Genomic DNA, 22,824 nt, shown 5'->3' on the forward strand with positions numbered 1-22,824 from the left:
CTCGGGGCCATGGCCGGGACCACAGAGCGAGCAGCCAGGATTCTGCAGAAAGACACTTGGAGGGGTTTTTGGCAGAGTTGGGGAGGTTTTGATCTGGGGGATTTTTTGGCTCGAAATAAAATTTGTTTGTTACTGCATCTTTAGGAAGGTTATTGAGCATTTATAGTTGGTGCAGTTGAACAAAAGTGACTTAATTGGGATGTTCCAGAACAGATATTAGAGCTAAGCTGCATAATTCAGATATATGTCACTCGTACTGTCCCACCTAGCCCCACGCCTGTTTACACCCACAAGAGGGAGATTTCCACACCAACTGAGTAAGGTCACATAAGTGTTCAGTTCAGTTCAGTTCAGTCGCTCAGTCGTGTCCAACTCTTTGCGACCCCATGAATCGCAGCATGCCAGGCCTCCCTGTCCATCACCAGCTCCCAGAGTTCACTCAAACTCATGTCCATCGAGTCAGTGATGCCATCCAGCCTACTCATCCTCTGTTGTCCCCTTCTTCTCCTGCCCCCAATCCCTCCCAGCATCAGGGTCTTTTCAAATGAGTCAACTTTTCACATGAGGTGGCCAAAGTACTGGAGTTTCAGCTTCAGCATCAGTCCTTCCAATGAACACCCAGGATTGATCTCCTTTAGGATGGACTGGTTGGATCTCCTTGCAGTCCAAGAGACTCTCAAGAGTCTTCTCCAACACCAAGCCATCAGATCAGATCAGACGCTCAATCGTGTCTGACTCTTTGTGACCCCATGAATCGCAGCACGCCAGGCCTCCCTGTCCATCACCAACTCCCGGAGTTCACTCAGACTCACGTCCATCGAGTCAGTGATGCCATCCAGCCATCTCATCCTCTGTCGTCCCCTTCTCCTCCTGCCCCCAATCCCTCCCAGTATCAGAGTCTTTTCCAATGAGTCAACTCTTCTCATGAGGCGGCCAAAGTACTGGAGTCTCAGCTTTAGCATCATTCCTTCCAAAGAAATGCCAGGGCTGATCTCCTTCAGAATGGACTGGTTGGATCTCCTTGCAGTCCAAGGGACTCTCAAGAGTCTTCTCCAACACCACAGTTCAAAAGCATCAATTCTTCAGCGCTCAAGCCATATAAAGCCACAATTACTTTGTACATGCATTTTTTTTTTTTGTATACAGTACTTATTGAAACAGTCTGTCAGAGCAATGGCTAACTTTTCTGTGCTACCTTTAGGGTGCTTCACTCAATGTTACAGTTATATAACTCTTCCCACTAAATCAAGACAAACCTCTTGGGTCTCTCAACAGGGAAACATTTGTTTAAAAGTGTTCGCTTTGGAAGAATTCCACCTGTCAGTTCAGTATTGACAGCTGTTTTCAGTCAGTTTATGACTTTCTGATGGGAACTTAGAAAATCTTTTTTGAGATGAACTTTTCAGGAGAAGGCTGTATCAAAGTAAACTTGCGTCAGACGACTAGCTCGATACCTAGTGGCTGGAAATCAGTGTGGCCTTTCCAGGTCAGAACTGTTCCACCCCCACCTCCTGTTTTTCCTTCATCAGTCCCTAAAGTCGTAGTAGACACTACTGCTGGAGTCTCTAGCAGTAGAGACTTGAGTGGAGACTTCAGTGGAGTAGAGACTTGAGTGGAGACTTTAGTCCCTAAAGTAGTAGAGACATTAAGTGTTTCTTGGCCTGGGACTTCATGGGTGCTCAGAAATTAGCTTTTGAAATAAGAGTAATGCTTTATTTACGTGGAGGAGGCCTGAATTTAGACTACCTGACACCCTCACTGAGAAGAACATGAGCCTGACTGTCAGATCTATTTCTTTTTCAGTTTTATTTCATTCATTTAGTTATTCAATAGAGAAAACAAATAGCTAATATTGTAACTACAGCTAGTTCCTGTAGTTCAGAGTCACAGTGGAAATTTCCTCTCCCATCCCCAGCTACCCCCCTACAAAGTAATGACTACTATTGCTTCATTGTGGATCCTGTCAGCTTTTTAATGCATATATAAGAATGTATACAGTGTGTTCTTATATTTATACCATTTTTTAAACATAAGAGGTACCTTCTCTACAAATGGTTTTCTGTTTACTTTTTTCACATAACTGCATCTTGGGGGTCTTGGCTTGTCAGTGGATGGTGGCTGGTCTGCTGGAGGAGTTCCTAGCAGTTGTCCTGCCCTGAGGCCCTAAGGGCAGGGGTTGTAAGGAGGCAGATGCCACTGCAGTGCCCCCCCCCACGACCCCCGCGCGCGCGCACACACACACACACACACACACACAGGCTTTGGAGTGGAGCGAACGGAGAAGGACTGTGGCGGACACACTTGGCTCAGCTCTAATGTGTGTTTTTTTAAACAGACAGGGCAAGTTAACATTTTTAATTCAGTAGTATTGTTTCTTCACTAATTTGTTCTGTTTATTCTTTTTCCCAGTCTGAAGTGCTGAGGTTTTAGTGAAAAATGTTGCCCAGATATAGAGACAGACTCAAAACCATCTTTTGTGCTTTGGAAGGCCTCAGGGAAGTATGCCAGTACCAAGGGAGGGATGGGGCCAATGACCACTTTTTTGGAACTCTAGAAGGGAAGTACAACACTCCCTCAACCTTACTGTTCCAGGATGGCAACTGCCCCCCCACACACACACACCCCTGCTCAGGATGGCAACAATACTCCCCTCCATAAAAATGAAAACTGCCCACCCCAGGATGACAGCACACCCCTCGCACCCCCCCAGGTCATGACTGCATCCACTAGATGGCTAAGTTGAGGTGATATTAATGGTATTTCTCAGATCTAGATGGAAAGTGGGGAGACAGTGTCCAAACAGGTAAAGGAGAATTCAGGTGAGAGGCAGCCACACCCTCCCTGTGCTCTTGCCGCCCCCATTCATGTTTAACAGTTTCAAAGAATCATCTTATCAGATTGGTTTTTTTTTGCTGAATTTTATATTTTGCTTGTCTCCTCACCATGGGGTCTTACCGAAAAACTACACTAAAGCCATCTCTTTGAGGGAAAACTAATAAGAATGTGAAATTGTGGAATTTTGTTAAGGAAATTCACCATTACTTTGAAATATGTGGACCCATGAAGTGTAGCCTGCTAGGCTACTCTGTCCATGGAATTTTCCAGGCAAGAATACTGGAGTGGGTTGCCTCCAGGGGGATCTTCCCAACCCAGGGATCGAACCCGAGTCTCTTGCATTTCCTGCATTGGCAGGCAGATTCTTTACCACTAGAGCCACCTGGGAAACCCTTGAAATACACAGAATAATCCAAATTAGGCTACAGGAGCCCAAGGAAAAGACTGAAGAGACTAACAGGCAGATTGCCTGCAAGGTGGTTTTCATGTTCAAGAAGCATCCTCCTGCTAGATGACTTCCAGTCTCAATTTGCTACACAGCTTTTCCCACAAATAATGCAAAGGTGTACTTCAGCCATGGCACAAAGGTAGACATTAGCCGGTGTTTGAATGACTTACAGGATGGGGGATGGGAATAGCTGGAATTTCCAACCTGTAGATGAACCACCTGAAGGGCCAGCTACAGATGCTTCCACATCTGGCCATTATCTTGTTTCAGACTCTTATATGCTACACCCTCATGCTCCTAACCTGGGAAGATAGAGATCTTGAAATTTACTTTCATGAAATTCACTCATCCAAAGTATACAATTCAGTGATTTGTAGTAAATGTGTAAATATTGCAGCCTTCACCCCTATTTAATCTTACCACATTTTCATCACTTCCTCAGCCCCAGGCAATCTGGTCTGTTTTCTGTCTGAATGGATTTGCCTTTTCTGGACATTTCTTATAAGTGGAATTAAACAATATGTAGCATTTTGTTTCTGGCTTCTTTCACTTAGCAGAATGTTTTCAAGTTTCAACCAAGTTACATATGCATCAAAGCTCATTTTATTGCTGAATAGTATTCCATGGTATGTTTTGTTTATCCACTCATCCACTGATGGATATTTGGATTTTTTTAGTTTGGGGCTGTTATGAATAATGCTGCTATGAACATTGTGTGTTTATATGTGGACATATGTTGCTTTTTCATTTCTCTTGGGTAGACTCCTAGCAGTGGAATTGCTGAGTCATATGGAAAAGTCATTGATGTTTTAAAAAAATTTCCAAACTGGTTTACACTCCCTCCTGCAATGAGTGAGGACTCCAGTTTCTCTACATACTCTCCAACATTTGTTATCATTGATTTGCTTTCATTAGAGCCATCCACTTTTAAGACTATCAGAAGAAAGCATTACTTACACGAAAAGATCAAGCTTGCAGACAAGTTCTGTGAGTTGTTCATCAAATCTCAACAAATGCCCTTCACTTCATTGTTCTTATAGTCATTCAACAAGTATTTCTTGAACATGTACTGTCAGCTGAATTCAGCACTGAATAAGATAGGAAACACTATCCCCACTTTTTCAGGAGAAAGTTTTTTAAACAAGAAAAACTGTAATAACAGGCAAAGTATTCCTTGGGTAGCAGTATTTGTTGTGCAATGATGAAGGAGGGCGTGGCAACACACTCCCTTATTCTTGCCTAGAGAATCCCATGGACAGAGGAGCATGGCGGGTTTCAGTCCATAGGGTCACAAAGAGTCAGACACGACTGAAGTGACTTAGCAGGCACAATCGTACAATGCCTTGGTCACAGCCCAACTGTGTCAACTGATGAGCATCAAACAAGCCTCATTAGACTGGGTCCCAGGGTTTGCAACTGACAGTGGACAGAAATCCCTCCGTTATGGGCACACTGGCAGGGGTGCAGCCCACGGTCTTCTAGAGCTTGTGACTACAGGTGACTGGAGTGTTTCTTTGGAGACTCTGCATTTCCTGGATCCCAAAACAGGTTGGCAGGACTGTACCCTGGTGCTCAAGACTCCCTGGTCCTGCGTGTGAATGTGGATGGGAGAAAGTACACGTTCATTTTCACTAATCTCTAACTGAAATGTAGCATTTCCTCTTATTGTAAATGTAGGGAAAAAAGCCCAAAGATATATTTGGTGTACTCATGGCTGCTCATCAGTAAAAACTGATTCCTTTCACATCACATTGCAAATGCTGCATCACTAATCCAAGGAGACACCCATTATGGGACCCTGTTGCAAAACCTTGCTACTGAGTTAATAGAGAAGCCCATATATTACAATTCTGTTTTTTTAAAAATATTTTCATAATTTCAATGTAGATGTTTTCTTCATAATTTGATTGCTTTATTCTCTGTGTTAAAACCCTTCATTTGAAGAAGGGAGTGCAAAGGTCCCTTCCGTGGTGCAGAAAGGAGCCCATTTTTGTGGCTTCTCTTCTGAGACCACCCACCACATGGACCAGTGCCCCACTCCTCCTGGGATGCACTTCTTCCCTGGAGTCACGGGGGTCGGGTGGGGGAGGGATGCTGCCAGGAGACTGGGACCTGGCACCCACACTCACTCACCAACACCCGTCTTTCCCACCTGCAGCCGGGCCTCTCTGTCTGCTTTGGTCCAGATGAGATGGAGTGGCAGGTGGATGGATGCTGTGCCACCAACCTACTTTCTCAATCTGTTTCAAAGCTACACATTGAGAAGACAGCAATGCAGAGAAGCAGGAACAATGTCTCACTAACCCAATAGGAGCACAAACTGGTTTTACTTTTTTTTTTTCCAGAGTAAACACCAATATTATTGCTTTTTCAAGTCTACAGGTGCTCACAGGCTCCTGCCACATAGTAGCTGTTCTCTCTGGGCCCACACTTCCCTGGAGGGGACAGAGGGGACTCGGGCTCCTGCAGGCTCCATCTGCCAGGCTAGGGTCTCACCAGGGAGAAAAACCTATCTTTTCCCTTTTTCTTTCCGAAAAATATTTAATTATTATCCCATAAGGGTAAAATTCTAGTTCCTTAAAACAGTTTTTTCCGTATGGATTTTCTTAGCATAAATAAATGTCACATTTCTTTCCATCAACTGAAAAAAGGAGCAGAACATATGAGAGTTAGAAGTTAACTATTATTTGGGGAAAAATGAGGATTATAGCCTGGGAGGCAGCATCTCAGATAGCCCTGAGAAACTGCTCCAAATTGGTAGGGGGGAGGTCAGTGTTACATATGATTTTAGTAAAGGGGGATACATGCAGTGAGCACAGAGTTTGGCAGAGGCTTGCTGCTTGTCAGGAGGGGCAGATGTCACCATTAATGATTTTAGTGCTTTTCTAGATACAAGGCGATGCAAGAACTGCACCATAAAACTGCTCATAAAGTCTCCTGAAAACATCTATTGAAAGACCTGTTCTTCCATTTTTTCCCCAGAGCACAGACTGCTTCATTCCTGATCTCCACTCTGAATTCCTTTTAGGGAGTGATAAAGTTTAGCAGCTGCAGTGGCTCATGATTTAACCCTTGTCAAGGTAGATGGCAAGTACCAATTTATACTTGGCGTTCCCCACAAAATACAATCTACCATATTCACTTTATCCGAGATACAGTGATCTTATAAGAGCTGGATTGGTTATGTAGGTCCTATAAATATGCACATTCATTGCACAGGTTGTGTTTTCTTAGTGTATTTTATTAACTTGATTATACCTTGGGGCATTTTTTGCTGAAATAACCTAGCATAAAAACCTGATATGTGCAAGAAAATTAGAGTGCTTATTAGAGAAGCTCTGCCTTTGTTATACTGCAATTAACACAATTGTTTAGAATAGCAGTTATGGATTTAATTGTGGGCAAAACGCTCTGTTCCAAATGCAAGCATGCAAAGTTACTGATTGAGCCACAGAAATCACAAGGAGATATTTACTCTCCAAACCGATCCAAGGCAAGATCATTAGATTAATTTATTGACAAATGCTGGTGGAAGCCTGCGGTGTGCCTGCTGCAGAGAACCCGGTATACAAACCCGGCAACAAAGTACATTCTCTAATGTCTGCGATGCTCAGATCTCTGATGAAAACACAGCAGGGTGAAGGTTCCTCCGCAGGAGTGGGCAGTTAAGTGATCCGGTCTTTACTCATCAATCGTGCCTCTAAAAAAAATACTGTGACCAAGAATCATCTAAAAATGTTTGTCTTCAGAGTTCCTTTTGTTGTAGCCAGTGATGGCTTTTTCACTAAATAGAAACAAAACCATGCCAGCAGAGCCACATACAGTCCCCTTATGCAAGAGAAAATAACAGAACTTGGAGAAATCCTGTCTCACTATTAAAAATTGCATCCCTATAAACAGTGTGAATTTCCAGTTCACAGGGTTAGGATCTCAGGATCATAGAGAGTGGGAGAAAGAAACTGGTGGTGAGTCTTTTGATTTTTATGGGGGCAAGAAGGCCATAGTCCCCACACGATCAGCTAGGAACGTGATTAGTGCAGGAACCTTATGACCTTGAAGCAGAGCTATAACACCCCCACCCCCACCACTGCTGCCGGCCAAAGCAGCTGAGCTGGGAGCAGGTTCCAGTCTGCGGGAACACCCAGCCTCTCTCAGACCTCAGCCCCCCAAACAGAAGTGCTGCAACTCTAACAAATGCCACTAGAGGCCACTAGAAAATGAATTCTAATTAGTTAATCCATTGAGATCTTTATATAGGTCTCTCTTTTTCTAATTTTAATTCACAGAGAAAAAGGCCAGGACTGCTGTTTGATGCACCAATTTAAACAGACCGCTCAGTTGTGTCTGATTCTTTGTGACTCCATGGACTGTAGTCCACCCAGGCTCCTCTGTCCACAGAATTCTCCAGGCAAGAATACTGGAGTGGGTTGCCATTCCCTTCTCCAGGGTATCTTCCGAACTCAGGGATTGAACCCTGGCCTCCTGCGTCGCAGGCAGATTCTTTACTGTCTGAGCCACCAGGGAAGCCCAATTTTAAAAAGGAGGGATATAAAGATAAACATAAATCAGTGGAGAAAATTATGCCCCGGTTGCCATCATTCCAAACGTGCAAAGGTAGGATCACAAGAGGTAAAGACCCACAGCAGGGGTTTTCTTCTGTTTTATTCAATGTTGTGTCCCCAACAGTGGGGTGGGGACTAGGTGACTTTTAGGCTTTGCTAGGCAGGATCATCAAATCTGGTGCTAGAATGGAATCACTATAGACAGTGGGGTGAAGATGACATTTCCCCTGCAATGCCCAGCATGGTCCTTGGGCATGAAGGTAAGGTGATGAAGGATTTCTATTCCCATCGTGTCAGGACAGACTGGAGTGAGCATCCAGAGTGTTAATCTCATTTCTAACCTTTACTTAGAAGTCACTTAAGGATGTGTTCCAGCAAACAGGAGGAGGAAATCAAGAGAAAAGATGATGTGGGATCCAGGAAGGTAGTAAGAAGGCCTCCTAAAATTCCTTTCCCGAGTTTCATAATTCAAAGAGGCTGCTGTCTCTTTGCATCCCTCCCTCCCTTCTTTCCCCTTCCCATTAGCTTTGAGTCTCGAAGATGGCTTGATACCACACATGGGTGTGCACACACACTCACACACATGCATCTCTATTCACTTCTGGGAATGCAGTTCTTTGTTTTGTAACTGATTTTCTTTCTTAAAGTCCTCCTGGCAAATTTCTAGTGAGATTGTCCACCTCTAGACTTTTCTAGTACTAAGTTCTTTCTAAATGGAAGTATAGTGGTGGTTTAGTGCCTATCGTGTCTGACTCCTGTGACCCCATGGACAGAGGAGCCTGCCAGGCTCCTCTATCCATGGGATTCTCCAGGCAAGAAGACTGGAGTGGGTTCCCATTCCCTTCTCCAGGGTATCTCCCCAACCCAGGAATCAAACCTTTGTCTCCTGCTTTGCAGGCAGATTCTTTACCAACTGAGCTACAGGGAAGCCCAGATGCAAGTGTAATGTTTCAGTAAACACTCTGATGCATTAAACTGTGACCGGCCACCGCTCCTATGTGATTGGCTGCTTCGCCGTCCCTGACAGGGCTCCTGCTGAGCTACAATATCTGTCTGCTCTCCCGCTTTTCTCAGGGTCCACTTTCGTTTGCCTCTCCAATCTGGTCTATTCTGATATCCTTCCACTTTCCTCTACCCCATAGTGATTATCTTCTCACAATATCTATGCCTGTGGATGGAACCCAGGGGGAACAGAGTTTCACCCAAAGCCCCTCTCCTCTTGACTTGCAGTGCTGCCAAGTAATAAAGCTGTCACTCACAAGGCTCTGTGGCCAGGGGTCTTGGTCAAGGTCTCTATGAATTCAAAAGCACATAAATTGAACAAAGCCTAGGATAAATGCCATGGAATTAAAGTATAGAAAGTTTCAAGGTGGCCTCCCCACATCAAGGGAGAATCTCTATATTAGTTTTCATTCCCGTTAAAAAGTAGATATATATATATAGTCTAAAGTCTATATTGACACTAGACATGGGGTGCTTATTGATTACTGGTGTTCCTTCAGAGGTTAACTCCTGAGTGACTTATGTTTCTAAAAGGCAGATGATCATCCAAACACAGCCAGGAGTGTCTACTCTGCTCCTCAGGCAGGGATCCTCAGCCCACTCAGTCCTCCCCACAAGAAGGTGAAGTGATTTGTCTAAGGTCAAAAAAATTGATTAAAAATAAAAAAAGATGGAGGTCACTGTGAATGCAAAATGTGCTCAGTCACTTCAGTTGCGTCCGACTCTTTGCAACCCCATGAAGAAGCTTGCCAGGCTTCTCCAGGCAAGAATGCTGGATTGGGTTGCCATTGCCTTCCTCCAGAAGATCTTCCCAACCCAAGAACTGAACCTGCCTCTCCTGCATCTACCATATTGTGGACAGATTCTTTACCGCTGAGCCACTGTGGGATTTAAGGCAAAAGAACTCAGAGAGAAGATGTGGGGAATCTTTACCGTAAGATTCGTGAAAAAGTCAGGAAAGCCACAGATGTTTACACACCAAGCATGGCGGATAAATACTCAGAGCAATAAATATCAGGAATAAATAGCCATTGTGGGAAAAGTAAATGTATCTTTTAGAACCTAAAAGAGTAAGTCAAAAACATAAGCAAACACAAGGCACCTTAGGAACACAATCCCAACTTGAGCTAACAGACTTGAAAATTTGTTCCTTATGCAGTGTGTAATCTTAGGGCACATTCCAATGATCAGTCAAGGTACTTCACAACAAAGTCAACCTGAATACAGCTCCCAAAGTAGAGACTGACAGACTCTATTCTCTGACAGTCTGATCACCATCTCAGAAAACTGAACATGGCCATCTTCTTCTGATATCACAGACATTAAGAACTGACTTCCTTCATTTCTTCCCTGGTGAGAAAATCAGACTCACTGAGGCCTGGAATCCCACCATCCACACATCACTGATGTGTCCTGTGGGTGGAATGCCCATACCTGCCTTGTCAGTTGGCACCACCGTTTCACTGTTTATTGGTATTTCCACAACATGGAAGGAATTCAGAATAGGAGTCTAGCTTAGAAATATATATTTGGGAGCCAGTAACACATAGATGCACCCCAAGCTATGACACTGGAGATGTCATCAAAGGAGTGAGTGTAGATTAAAAATACAAGAGGCTGATGTGTTGGTTAAGGGTCCCAGAGAGGAGGAGGAGTGTTATGAAAGTGGGAGAAAGGATTAGAAGCAAGATCTTTTACTGAAGCCCACCCAATCTCCCCAGTTTCCCACGTGGTTCAGTGGGTAAAGAATCTGCCTGCAATGCAGGAGACACAGGAGACTTGGGTTAGATCCCTGGGTTGGGAAGATCCTCTGGAGGAGGGATGGCAACCCGTTCCAGTATTCTTGCCTGGAGAATCCCCATGGACAGAGGAGCCTGGCAGGCTACAGTCCACAGGGTCAAAGAGGCGAATACGCCTGAGCGAGTGAGCACGCACAAGCACGCATGCACCAGATCTCTCACTGAGTGCAGAACATGAGGCTGCTGCCAGAGGAGATCTCCAGGGATGCGTGGGTGGAGAGGCAGAACAAACTGGAAGGAGTAAAGGGCCAGGGTGTGATTAATTAATCCTTTAAAAAGGACTGTTGATGGAAACAAGCTGTATGCTACTCTGATTTTCTTTTTTCTTTTAATAATGTATTTTTCCTTTCTGTATGCTTCTAAGATATTTTTCTTCTAATTGACCAATTTCCTCGGGCTACAGCCACATGTATTGGTTTGCTATAGCTGCCAACACAAAGAACCACAGTCTGGGCTGGTTTTCACCAAGAATTCATTTCCTCACAGTTCTGGAGGCTGGAAGTCTGAGATGGTGATGGTGACAGGGTTGGTTCATTCTGAGGGATGTGAGGGAAGGGTGTGTTCCAAGCCTGTCTCCATGGCTTGTAGGTGGCCACCTTCTCCCTGTGTGTTCACACCATCTTCCCTCTATTCATGCCTGTATCTGTGTCCAAAGATTCCTGTTTCGTGAGGACACAGTCATGCTGGACCACCCTACTCCCTATGACCTCGTCTTAAATAATTACAAATGCCGCAAACCTATTCCAAATAAAGTCACATTCTGAGGTCCTTGGAGATAGGACTTTAACATACAAACTTGGAGGGGACCCAATTTAGCCCAGAACACTGAGCATGTGCCTTTTAAAAAGTAGGGCACATGGCAGAGTATTAATATCACTTAAGACAAATCCGTCCTGCCAGTTGCTGGTCTGACTCTTTATTCAGATGAGAGGATTTTTTTTCCTGTTTGCTGGAATAGCTCTTCTCCACATTTCCTTTTTCTTGTCAAATTACTTTCTTGTCACACGTTCCGTCTCCTTGGATGGAACCACTTGGACAGGACCAATGTGGGTCTCCAAGAGACTCCCTGCCCAGCTGGATGGGCACCCCACAGAGATCCTCTGAAACTAGGCAGCTTCTAAGAAGTGACCTCTCCCACAGTGGTTTGTGGGTCCCTGCTGGCTGATCAATCAAGGACTGGTGAATGCTTGGTCTCTGCTCTAGTTCTCAAGGCAAGGCAAGACGCCTCTGCTCTTGGTTCTTTAGCAACCATACCACTTTGTATTTCCTTGTGGAGACGCTGCTCCAGCCTGTGGCTTCAAATTCTACTAACTCTTTGTTCTTTTATATCCACTGTACAGGCAATTAGGAGGAAGATGTCAGATATACAAGCACAACCTGCCAGCTTCCTATCACTCTGCTTCCACATTATAGGGAAAAATTGTTGACAGTCTCCCTAGCATCCATTACCCACCACTCCTTCCCACTATCCCAGAGCTTCAGTGGTTCTAGGAGGGAAATCCATGTGGTTCTAGAGAAGTTGGCTTCACCGTTGGATTTAGGAGTGGAGCGAGTGACCTGGGTTAAGCAGTTACAGTGGGATTAGTTCGGGAATGGACAAATATTCTACACTACACCAACCAGCTTGCCAGAAAACCTGGGACAAAGACTCTGCTCTCACCCTCCCCAATGAATGTGATCAAAAATATATGGAGCCCCAGGAACTGTTGGCAAGAATTTTGAGATCATGATAGAAACCATTTTAGGTTGAATCAGCAGTATGAAAACAGAGCTGAAAGCTCCAAAGACACAAGTTCTTGATGGCATTACTAAGCTCAGATCCATATTTTAACGTCCAGACTCATAAATTCTCTACTAATGAAGTGCCACTTCTGTAACACACATATGTATGGGTAACGTGTATATGTGTGGACATCTGAAGAAGTTTCTAGAGTACTGTCTTCCCTGTAATGCATAAAACAGAGGAATTCCATCTTTCTGTTGTGTTAATACCTCTGAGTTTCTTGTAAGGCCACATGACCAGTGGTCTTTTCCGTCACTCCTGATAGAGATCTCGGAAGGAATTCAGACCCTCAGGGGGTCACACTCCTAGGCAATCCATCAGCAAATATTTAATTCCCAAGAAGCTTACTTTTATCTACAAAATGAGTCTATTTTTCTTACTACATAAGGCAGGGTAATGCAATCTTAAGGAATTGTGTCATGGATACTGTCATTCATTTATCTTTTATCCTTTCAGAACTCCCCAGCATTTCTTAACTTAGTTACGAAATGCAGCGTTGCAAACTTCTTAATTGTTGCGCAGTGTACCCAGTCTTCAGAACTGACATGGGGGAATCACTGTGATCAGGTAGATGAGACATCTTGAATTAGTTCTAGCTGTATTTTCTGAAATAAGGTGTATTTAATGGCGTGCTGCAATTCATGGGGTCACAAAGAGTCAGACACGACTGAGCGACTGAACTGAACTGAAGAAATAATTACCGTTTTTCCTTTTTTTAAGCTTGGAAATGAGATATGATGACCATGGTGACAGACAGGTCTAAGTTCTCCCCCGCCCCGCCCACCCCCGGCTGACCATGATCCCATTTACCGGTGTATACACCTCTGTATAGTACTCTCCACCTGGCAGGACCTCAGGCTTGCTTCAACTGATCCAGTCTGGCCAAAGTGGTGAGATGCTGCTCTGTAATGAGGTACATTGTTCAAGACCCTGTTGCTTGCAGACTTGCTCTAATCTCTCTCGCCATTGCTGGCTTTGAAGAAGTGATCTGCTGTGAGTCCTACAACTGCAAGGAAGCTTCCCCAAGCAAGCATCTGATGAGAATTCATCCCTGGTCACTATCCTGACTATAGCCTGTGACTCTAGGCAAAGACTCGACTCAGAGTGCCTGGACTCTTGACCCAGAAAAAACTGTGAGAGATAAATGTGTGTTGTCTTCAACCGCCATACAGTATGTTTTGTAATGTAAGAAAGTAATGCACCAACTTACAGATTCTCTCTGAAAGTCGCTTCTCTGGCTGATGCATAAGTTGGTTGGAATATTCCAACCAATTCCATTGAGTTTGTATTTCTCCAGATAAGAGGTATGAGAATGTTTATAGTAACACTCTCTCAGCTTAGGAGTGGTTCTAAAATATATAGCATTTCTACTTTTCCTGCCTGCTTTCTACATGCTCTCAAAGTCAGAGCACTTGAGCCAAGCCAACAGCTGGAGAAGGGAGGGGCCGGGTCTTTCCAGATTATTGCTGTGTCCCCAGCTTCCAGTGAGGGTCTGTCATATGACAGGCTCAATACTTATTTGTTGAATAAATGAATAACAAATGAATAAATGTTTGTCATCGTATTCTTCTTACTGTTACCTCACCTCTGTCTTGGGCTCTGTGGTAAGTATTTTATCTATGTCATCTCCCTGAATCATTAAAATAGCCTTGTTAAGCAAGTCATATCATTTGTGTTTTACAAGTGGGAAAGCTGAGGTTCTGAGAATTTAGTGATGGCCCAAGATCAGAGGAAGACTGAAAGGCAGTGCTGGGGGCAGGTTTTCTCTACTGGAAACATATTTTAAAATGCATACACACAAAGTCAATCCTAAAGGAAATCAATCCTGAATATTCACTAGAAAAGACTGATGCTGAAGCTAAAGCTCTAATACTTTGGCCATCTGATGGAAAAACCAACTTGTTGGAAATGACTCTGATGCTGGAAAAGATTGAAGGCAGGAGGAGAAGGGGATGACAGAAGATGAGATGGGTGGATGGCATCACCAACTCAATGGACATGAGTTTGAGCAAGCTCCAGGAAATGGTAATGGACAGGGAAGCCTGGCACGCCGCAGTCCATGGGGTCACAGAGTCTGACATGATTGAGCGAATGAACAATAATAAATACACACACACCCTATCTATTTATCATCTATGTAAATTTTTAGTAAAACGACTGAAGTTTTCTTTTATCTATACTAATCACTTCCCTCTACAGGAATTTCAGTTTATGGAACTTAGGGAGACCTGAGGTCCCTTTGCATTTCCTGCTTCCCCTAAACCCCTGCACCTCCCTCCGTGGGCTGTAGGTGGCACTTGAGTTCTTATCAACTGGTTTTCTTTTGCTTCTTAGAAATGTCTGTATTTACTCCTGGCATCCTGGGCTCTTTGGAGAGCTTATTTTCTCACACTTAATACAGATGGGTGGTCTCATTATGGCCGATTCTTCATCTGTGAATTATTTAGTGTAAAGTGAAGAGCTCACACATGCTTAATTTCTAATAGCAATTTAGAAACCTTTGTGCCAACCACTAGGAGAGAAATAGGAGACACTGAAAGAGTTTTTACAAATCTGAGGTTTTCCTGGTGAATGAAGGTAACCAGGGATGGGATTTTGCATTACGGAGTGATTACTCTGTGACTTTAAATGACTTAGTTTGCCTCATTAATCTCATAACATCCTTATGAGGGAGGTACTTTTATGATGACTCTCACAAAGAAGGGGTAACAGATGCAAAGAGTAAAAATATTCTAAAGAAAGGGAAGGATTGGGGGTAGATTAACACCAGAGGCTGCTCCGACCAGAGTCCTAGACTAGCCTTGTCCTCTACATAAGCTTAGGAAGAAGAGAAGGGGGCAGAGACCTCTTGGGAGAACTTTTGTTGTTATAGCTTGTTTCCTTTATACAAAGGTCAACAAGAGTGAACCACAAAGCAACAGTCTTGTCTTGTGCTTATTCGCTCAGTCGTGTACAACTCTTTGTGACCCCACGGACTGTTGCCCGCCAGTCTCCTTTGTCCATAGGGATTCTCCAGGCAAGAATACTGGAGGGGGTTACCATGTCCTCCTCCAGGGGATCTTCCTGACCCAGGGATCAAACCCAGGTGTTCTGTATTGCAGGCAGATTCTTTACCATCTGAGCCACCAGGGAAGCCCACAAAGCAACAGAGATGAACTCAAAGCTCACTTTGGACAGCACAATCTAAGGAACCATGTGACCTGTGACCTCTGTGACACAGATGTCCACCCTGTGGTCAGATCTCCCCCTACTGTGGAAGGAAGATGGGTGGGGAGCAGTAGTGGGACACCCCAGAGGTGGATGCTGGTGCCTTTGGGGGACTACCTGGTCAGTTAGATGGATGTGAGGCAGTTAGGTGGTAGAGGGTGTCATGGGGGTTCCTGCAGTCATAAATAATTTCTATGCCATTTTAAAGAACTAACCCTAGAAATATTAGATGAATTGGGATCCAACTTAAGCCAATAGGATTTGAAATGTAAGTTTCTATAGTTTACACCAATCTAGACAAAATAGATCCGAACTCTGGTTTCTGTAGGGTTCCCAGCAAGGGGCAATTAGTAGGAGGAAAAGCCAAAGACAGCCAAAGACAGACCAAGAGAGAGTGACCGCCTTTCCTAATGTGTCCAACTCAGTAAGTTTTTTGGGCTGCCGGGAAGGCTAAAGCCAGCCACTCCCTCTTCTGGCATCACATAACTACAATTAGTCAGTTCTAGGACATTTAGAAATTTACCAGGAGATGGAATCTCTTTTTCATTAAATCCATATGCTTGCCAGAGCGAGCAGAGGTCATAATAAAATGATGAGACAAACAGTATGAATCGAATTACACTTTAATTTTAGTTGTAATAAAACCACAAGTTGTCCTTCGGATTGGGGAAGAAGAACCTTAGAATTAACTTGTTAGGTGTGAAGTGAGAGGCCTCTGACCGTGAGCTCTTCATCAAGTATATGGGCCTGATATATTGCCCTCAGATTTTTAATCAGTCTCATATGAGGCTGTGAACTAAGTAGTTACTTTAGTTACTAAAGAGTTTAAGTGATGTTGTTGAATTAGTTTTAAACCCTTGTTTGGCTGAATGAATTCTTCAGAACACTTTTTCAGCTCCTAGATTTGATCACTGATGGGTTTTTAACCACTGCTTTTCCAGAATCAGTGGCTTAGTACACTTTCTCATGGAAACTATCCAGATGATTTTGTTTCAATGATATTTGATCAGGTGACAACACCTACCTCTATGTAGAATATTAAAGGTAAGGACTGTGTTACCAGCATTTAGTTCAAATTTAGAAAGTGCCCAGTCCATACTGATGGATTAAAATTTGAGAGTTTAATAAGATAGCCCAAACGGTAAGGAGACCTCATGTCCTTCTATTCTTTTGCCTCAAGAGATCTTTCCTATTTGCTTGCTGCTGCTGCTGCTGCTAAGTCGCTTCAGTCATGTCCGACTCTGTGCAACCCCATAGATGGCAGCCTACCAGGCTCCCCCATCCCTGGGATTCTCCAGGCAAGAACACTGGAGTGGGTTGCCATTTCCTTCTCCAATGCGTGAAAGTGAAAAGTGAAAGTGAAGTCGCTCAGTCGTGTCCGACTCTTCGAGACCCCGTGGACTGCAGCCCACCAGGCTCCTCAGTCCATGGGATTTTCCAGGCAAGAAAATGGAGTGGGGTGCCATTGCCTTCTCCTATTTGCTTTTTGGGGTGTAAAAGGAAATGACTTATTAAAATGCACAAACGGGGCAGTGGGAATATAGTTGAAATTTAAAACCCTTTGTGTGTGTGTGCATGTGTGCTCAGTCGTGTCTGACTCTTTGCGACCCCATGAATTGTAGCCCGCCGGGTTTCCCTGTCCATGGGATTTCCCAGGCAAGAATACTGGAATGCATTTCCTTACTCCAGTACCTTCTGCATTTCCTTCTCCAGGGGATCTTCCCAACCCAGGAATCAAACCCACGTCTCTTACATCTCCTGTATTCTTTACCACTAGTGCCACCTGGAAAAGCTTTAAAACCCTTTATTCCACTGATTTTCTGGAAGCACTCAGAGATGTACAGACTATTTTTTTTAAATCACTCATCAGATATTTTGTAGGTGTATGTTTAACAATGAGCCAGATATCTCTGCTAGATATTTAGAATGCAGCAACCAAACAGGGACCATATTTTCTGGAGCTTGCAGCCGTGCAAGGAGACAGTCCATCAGCAAGCACAGGGTGGGGAAAGTTAATGATGGAAGGCACTCTGGGTGTCTGAGGGACAAAAAAAGACCAGCAGTCCAGAATTGGGGCTTCCCAGGTGGCTCAGTGGTTCAAAAAAACAAAAAGTCTGCCTGTAAATGCAAGAGATGCAGGAGGTACAGGTTCAGTCTCTGGGTTGAGAAGATCCCCTGGAGGAGGGCATGGCAACCCACTCCAGTATACTTGCCTGGAGAATCCCAAGGACAGAGGAGCCTGGTGGGCTACAGTCTATAAGGTTGCAAAGAATCAGACATGACTGAGCAACTGAATAAACACTGTCCAGAGTTACAACTGGGCTTCTCAGAAAGAGGAGGAATTATCCAGACAGAGTGAGAGAGTCTGCTGCTGCTTTGGTTCAGCCCAGGCAGACTGCAAAGTGTGAGGGGGAAAGAAGGTGAATACAGCTGGGATGCAGCAGCCAAGAAGGCAAGTCTGGAGAAGTGGGTAAGGAGACTCCGCAGCCAGCCAGCAGCTGGACATGACCCTCAGCAGTGGAAAGAGTCCCTGAGGCTTCTTAAGCACAGGAATGACCTGGTCACACTTACGCCAAGAGGAACCAGGAGGTTTTCCTGAATATATTCTCCAGGTATATTTTGTATATATATTGAATATACTTGCTATGTCTCAGGTATATTTTATCTCTTGCTTTACAATTTGCTTTTTGACTATAACTTAAATTCATAGAAAAAATATTTGCCTCATCATCGCTAAGGTGGTATAGCTCCATGTGTTGGTCAGCTGAGGCTGCCATAATGAAGTGCCACAGGCTGCGGGCTCACTCAACAGACATCTATTTCTCACAGTCCTGGAGGCTGGGAACCTGAGAGCCAGGTGTCAGGGCAGGGCTGGTGTCTCCTTGGCTTGTAGACAATGTTTTCTTCCTGTCTCTCATGGTCTTCCCTCTGTACCTATTTGGGTCCTAATTTCCTCTCCTTACAGGGACACCTGTCATCCTGGATTAGGGCCCCATCCATAGGACCTCATTTTAACTTAGTTATTTCAGAAAAGACCCTGTCTCTGTTGCAGGAAGGGGGCCCATTCTAGGGCCTGAGAGTGGGCTCTTGTCTGACACTCAGAAATAAATTGTCAATAGTGCTGCAATGAATACTGGAGAAAAAGAAATGCAAAAAAGCAAAATGGCTGCCTGGGGAGGCCTTACAAATAGCTGTGAAAAGAAGAGACGCGAAAAGCAAAGGAGAAAAGGAAAGATATACCCATTTGAATGCAGAGTTTCAAAGAATAGCAAGGAGAGATAAGAAAGCCTTCCTCAGCGATCAATGCAGAGAAATAGAGGAAAACAAGAGAATGGGAAAGACTAGAGATGTCTTCAAGAAAATTAGATATACCAAGGGAACATTTCATGCAAAGATGGGCTCAATAAAAGGACAGAAATGAAAGGGACCTAATAGAAGCAGAAGATATTAAGAAGAGGTGGCAAGAATACACAGGAGAACTGTATAAAAAAGATCTTCATGAGCCAGATAATCATGATGGTGTGATCACTCACCTAGAGCCAGACATCCTGGAATGTGAAGTCAAGTGGGCCTTAGGAAGCATCACGATGAACAAAGCTAGGGGAGGTGATGGAATTACAGTTGAGCTATTTCAAATCCTGAAAGATGATGCTGTGAAAGTGCTGCACTCAATATGCCAGCAAATTTGGAAAAGTCAGCAGTGGCCACAGGGCTAGAAAAGGTCTGTTTTCATTCCAATCCCAAAGAAAAGCAATGCCAAGAATGTTCAAACTACTGCACAATTGCACTCATCTCACATGCTAGTAAAGTAATACTCAAAATTCTCCAAGCCAGGCTTCAGCAATATGTGAACCGTGAACTTCCTGATGTTCAAGCTGGTTTTAGAAAAGGCAGAGGAACCAGAGATCAAATTGCCAACATCTGCTGGATCATTGAAAAAGTAAGAGAGTTCCAGAAAAACATCTATTTCTGCTTTACTGACTATGCCAAAACTTTTGACTGTGTGGATCACAATAAACTGTGGAAAATTCTGAAAGAGATGGGAATACTAGACCATCTGACCCGCCTCTTGAGAAATCTGTATGCAGGTCAGGAAGCAACAGTTAGAACTGGATGTGGAACAACAGACTGGTTCCAAATAGGGAAAGGAGTACATCAAGGCGGTATATTGTCACCCTGCTTATTTAACTTATATGCAGAGTACATCATGAGAAACGCTGGGCTGGAGAAGCACAAGCTGGAATCAAGATTGCCGGGAGAAATAATAACCTCAGATATGCAGATGACACCACCCTTATGGCAGAAAGCAAAGAAGAACTAAAGAGCCTTTTGATGAAAGTGAAAGAGCAGAGTGAAAAAGTTGGCTTAAAGCTCAACATTCAGAAAACTAAGGTCATACATTCAGTCCCATCACTTCATGGCAAATAGATGGGGAAACAGTGGAAACAATGGCTGACTTTATTTTTCTGGGCTCCAAAATCACTGCAGATGGTGATTGCAGCCATGAATTTAAAAGATGCTTACTCCTTGGAAGGAAAGTTATGACCAACCTAGACAGCATATTAAAAAGCAGAAACATTACTTCGATAACAAAGGTCCATCTAGTCAAGGCTATGGTTTTCCAGTAGTCATGTATGGATGTGAGAGTAGGACACTATAAGGAATGCTGAGCGCCAAAGAATTGATGCTTTTGAACTGTGGTGTTGGAGAAGACTCTTGAGAGTCCCTTGGACTGCAAGGAGATCCAACCAGTCCATCCTAAAGGAGATCAGTCTGGGTGTTCACTAGTAGGACTTATGTTGAAGCTGAAACTCCAGTACTTTGGCCACCTGATGTGAAGAGCTGACTCATTTGAAAAGACTCTGATGCTAGGAAAGATTGAGGGCAGGAGGAGAAGGGGACGACAGAGGATGAGATGGTTGGATGGCATCACAGACTCAATGGACATGGGTTTGGATGGACTCTGGAAGTTGGTGATGGACAGGGAGGCCTGGCGTGCTGAAGTTCATGGGGTTGTAAAGAGGTGGACACGACTGAGCGACTGGACTGAACTGAACTGAACATTGGAGTACATGTGTCTTTTTCAGTTTTGGCTTCCTTGGAGTATATGCCTAGAAGTGGGATTGCTGGGTCATATGGTGGTTTTATTCCTAGATTTTTGAACATGGAAACAACCTAGTTGCCCATCAACAGGTGAATGGATAGAGAAACCATGGTACATATATACAATGGAATATTACTCAGCCATAAAAAGGAACACATTTGAGTGAGCTCTAATGAGGTGGATGAACCTAGAGTCCATTGTACAGAGTAAAGTAAGTCAGAAAGAGAAAAGCAAATATTATATACTAGTGCATATATATGGACTCTAGAAAGATGGTACTGATGAAATTATTTGTGGAGCAGCAGTGGAGACACAGACATAGAGAATAGACTTATGGACACAGGAGGTGGGAGAGGAAGGAGAGGATGGGATGATTGGAGAGAGTAACATGGAAACTTACTTTACCATATGTAAAATAGATAGCCAGTGAGAATTTTCTGTGTGACTCAAAGAACTCACACTGGGGCTCTGTAACAACCTAGATGGGTGGGATGGGGAGGGAGATGGGAGGGAGGTTCAAGAGGGAGGAGATATATGTACACCTATGGCTGATTTATGTCAATGTTTGGCAGAAACCAACAAAATTCTGTAAAGCAATTATCCTTAAATTAAAAAAAAAAAAGAAATTAATTGTCCAAGGAGACACAGTGCTGACAAAGCAAGAGACTTTATTAGGAAGAGTAGAGGTAGACAGCAGAAGGGTACGGGAACCCAGGAGGACTGCAGTTTCAGATTTTATGGTGATGGGCTTAGTTTCTGGGTTGTCTCTGGCCAATCGTTCTGACTTAGGGTTCTTCCTGGTGTTGCGTGCATCTCTCAGCCAAGAGAAGGATTCTGGAAGGTTGGTAGGACCTATGGGTTCGCATCTCTCTCCTTTTGATCTTTCCCAAATTATTATGGTTGGTGGTAGCTTGTCAGTTCTGAGTTCCTTACCAGGACCTCCTGTTAAGATAATTCATGAAAGTGACCTGGCCAGGTCTGGCAGTTTTGGTCAGTCACACTCTAAGGACTTTTAACATATGAATTGGGTTGGTGGAGGGGCGAGCATAGCTCAGCTCATAATGCCCACTTAAATAAAACACCTTCCTCAAGATATTACTGCAAAAGAATTTTAAGCAAAGGGGCCAACAAATTTTCTCTTGAGACTTTGGGAGTGCAACCAGTCAAATTTAGTTAAATCCATTTACCAGTAAAGTAAGTGCATCTGTACAAAGTATACTCCTCTAGAAGAAAGCCTATTGTCACCAAATCTGTGTAACTGAATCACAAAAGGTTCCTTCCTCCTGCCCCAGCACCTCACCCTCCCCATCAAATTCTTTTATCCTTTTCCAGTAAGGAAAAAAGAGAACCTTTTTGGGCATGTTTACATTTTACCTTTAAACAAAAAGAAATGGAATTAAGCAATGTAAAGTCTGGCCATGTTATATATCAACGTGAAATGAAGAGTTTCTCTGGCTAGACTTTGCTCCACGTGTACCCATATCCCCAGCATTCTCCATGTCCTGGAGATGGAATGCATGGTGAGAGAAGAAAAAGAGAGACCCATTAACACCATGACATATTTGTGATGATAAACATGTCCTTACTTTAAAAATCTTCAGTGCTTATAGTTGAATCTAAAAGTCCCACTTTGCCTTAAATACTTCTCCTCCTTCCAATTTTACTCTGATTTACATCTTACTCTCTTACATAAAAATTACTCTCCAAACCAGAAATTCTTCATTCTGACATCTGTCCAAAACTGTTTCTTCTGCAACTTGCAGTCATACAACTTGTTTTAATACCACCACCTCCTTCTTCCTGCTGTCACATTCCTGCAGAAAAGGCAAGTGAAAAGAAAACATTCCTCCTGGGAGCCCAGGAAATGCAGTAGAATTCTCTGTCAAGTGATTTGTTATATTTATGTAATCAATGGAAAACAAACACGAGACATGTCCTACAATCAAGAAACTCCAGTTTGCTCTAGTTTTTAAAATCTTGGTCTGCTTTCTCAAGGAGAGCCAGCTATGGCCAGAGTTTATAGATTTGTTACCAACAGGGACATCCCGTGCAAGATGAGGAAGACTAGAACAAATTACTCAGCA

This window comes from Bos javanicus, chromosome 8 (genome assembly GCF_032452875.1).
Source record: "Bos javanicus breed banteng chromosome 8, ARS-OSU_banteng_1.0, whole genome shotgun sequence".
Classification (NCBI taxonomy): Eukaryota; Metazoa; Chordata; class Mammalia; order Artiodactyla; family Bovidae; genus Bos; species Bos javanicus.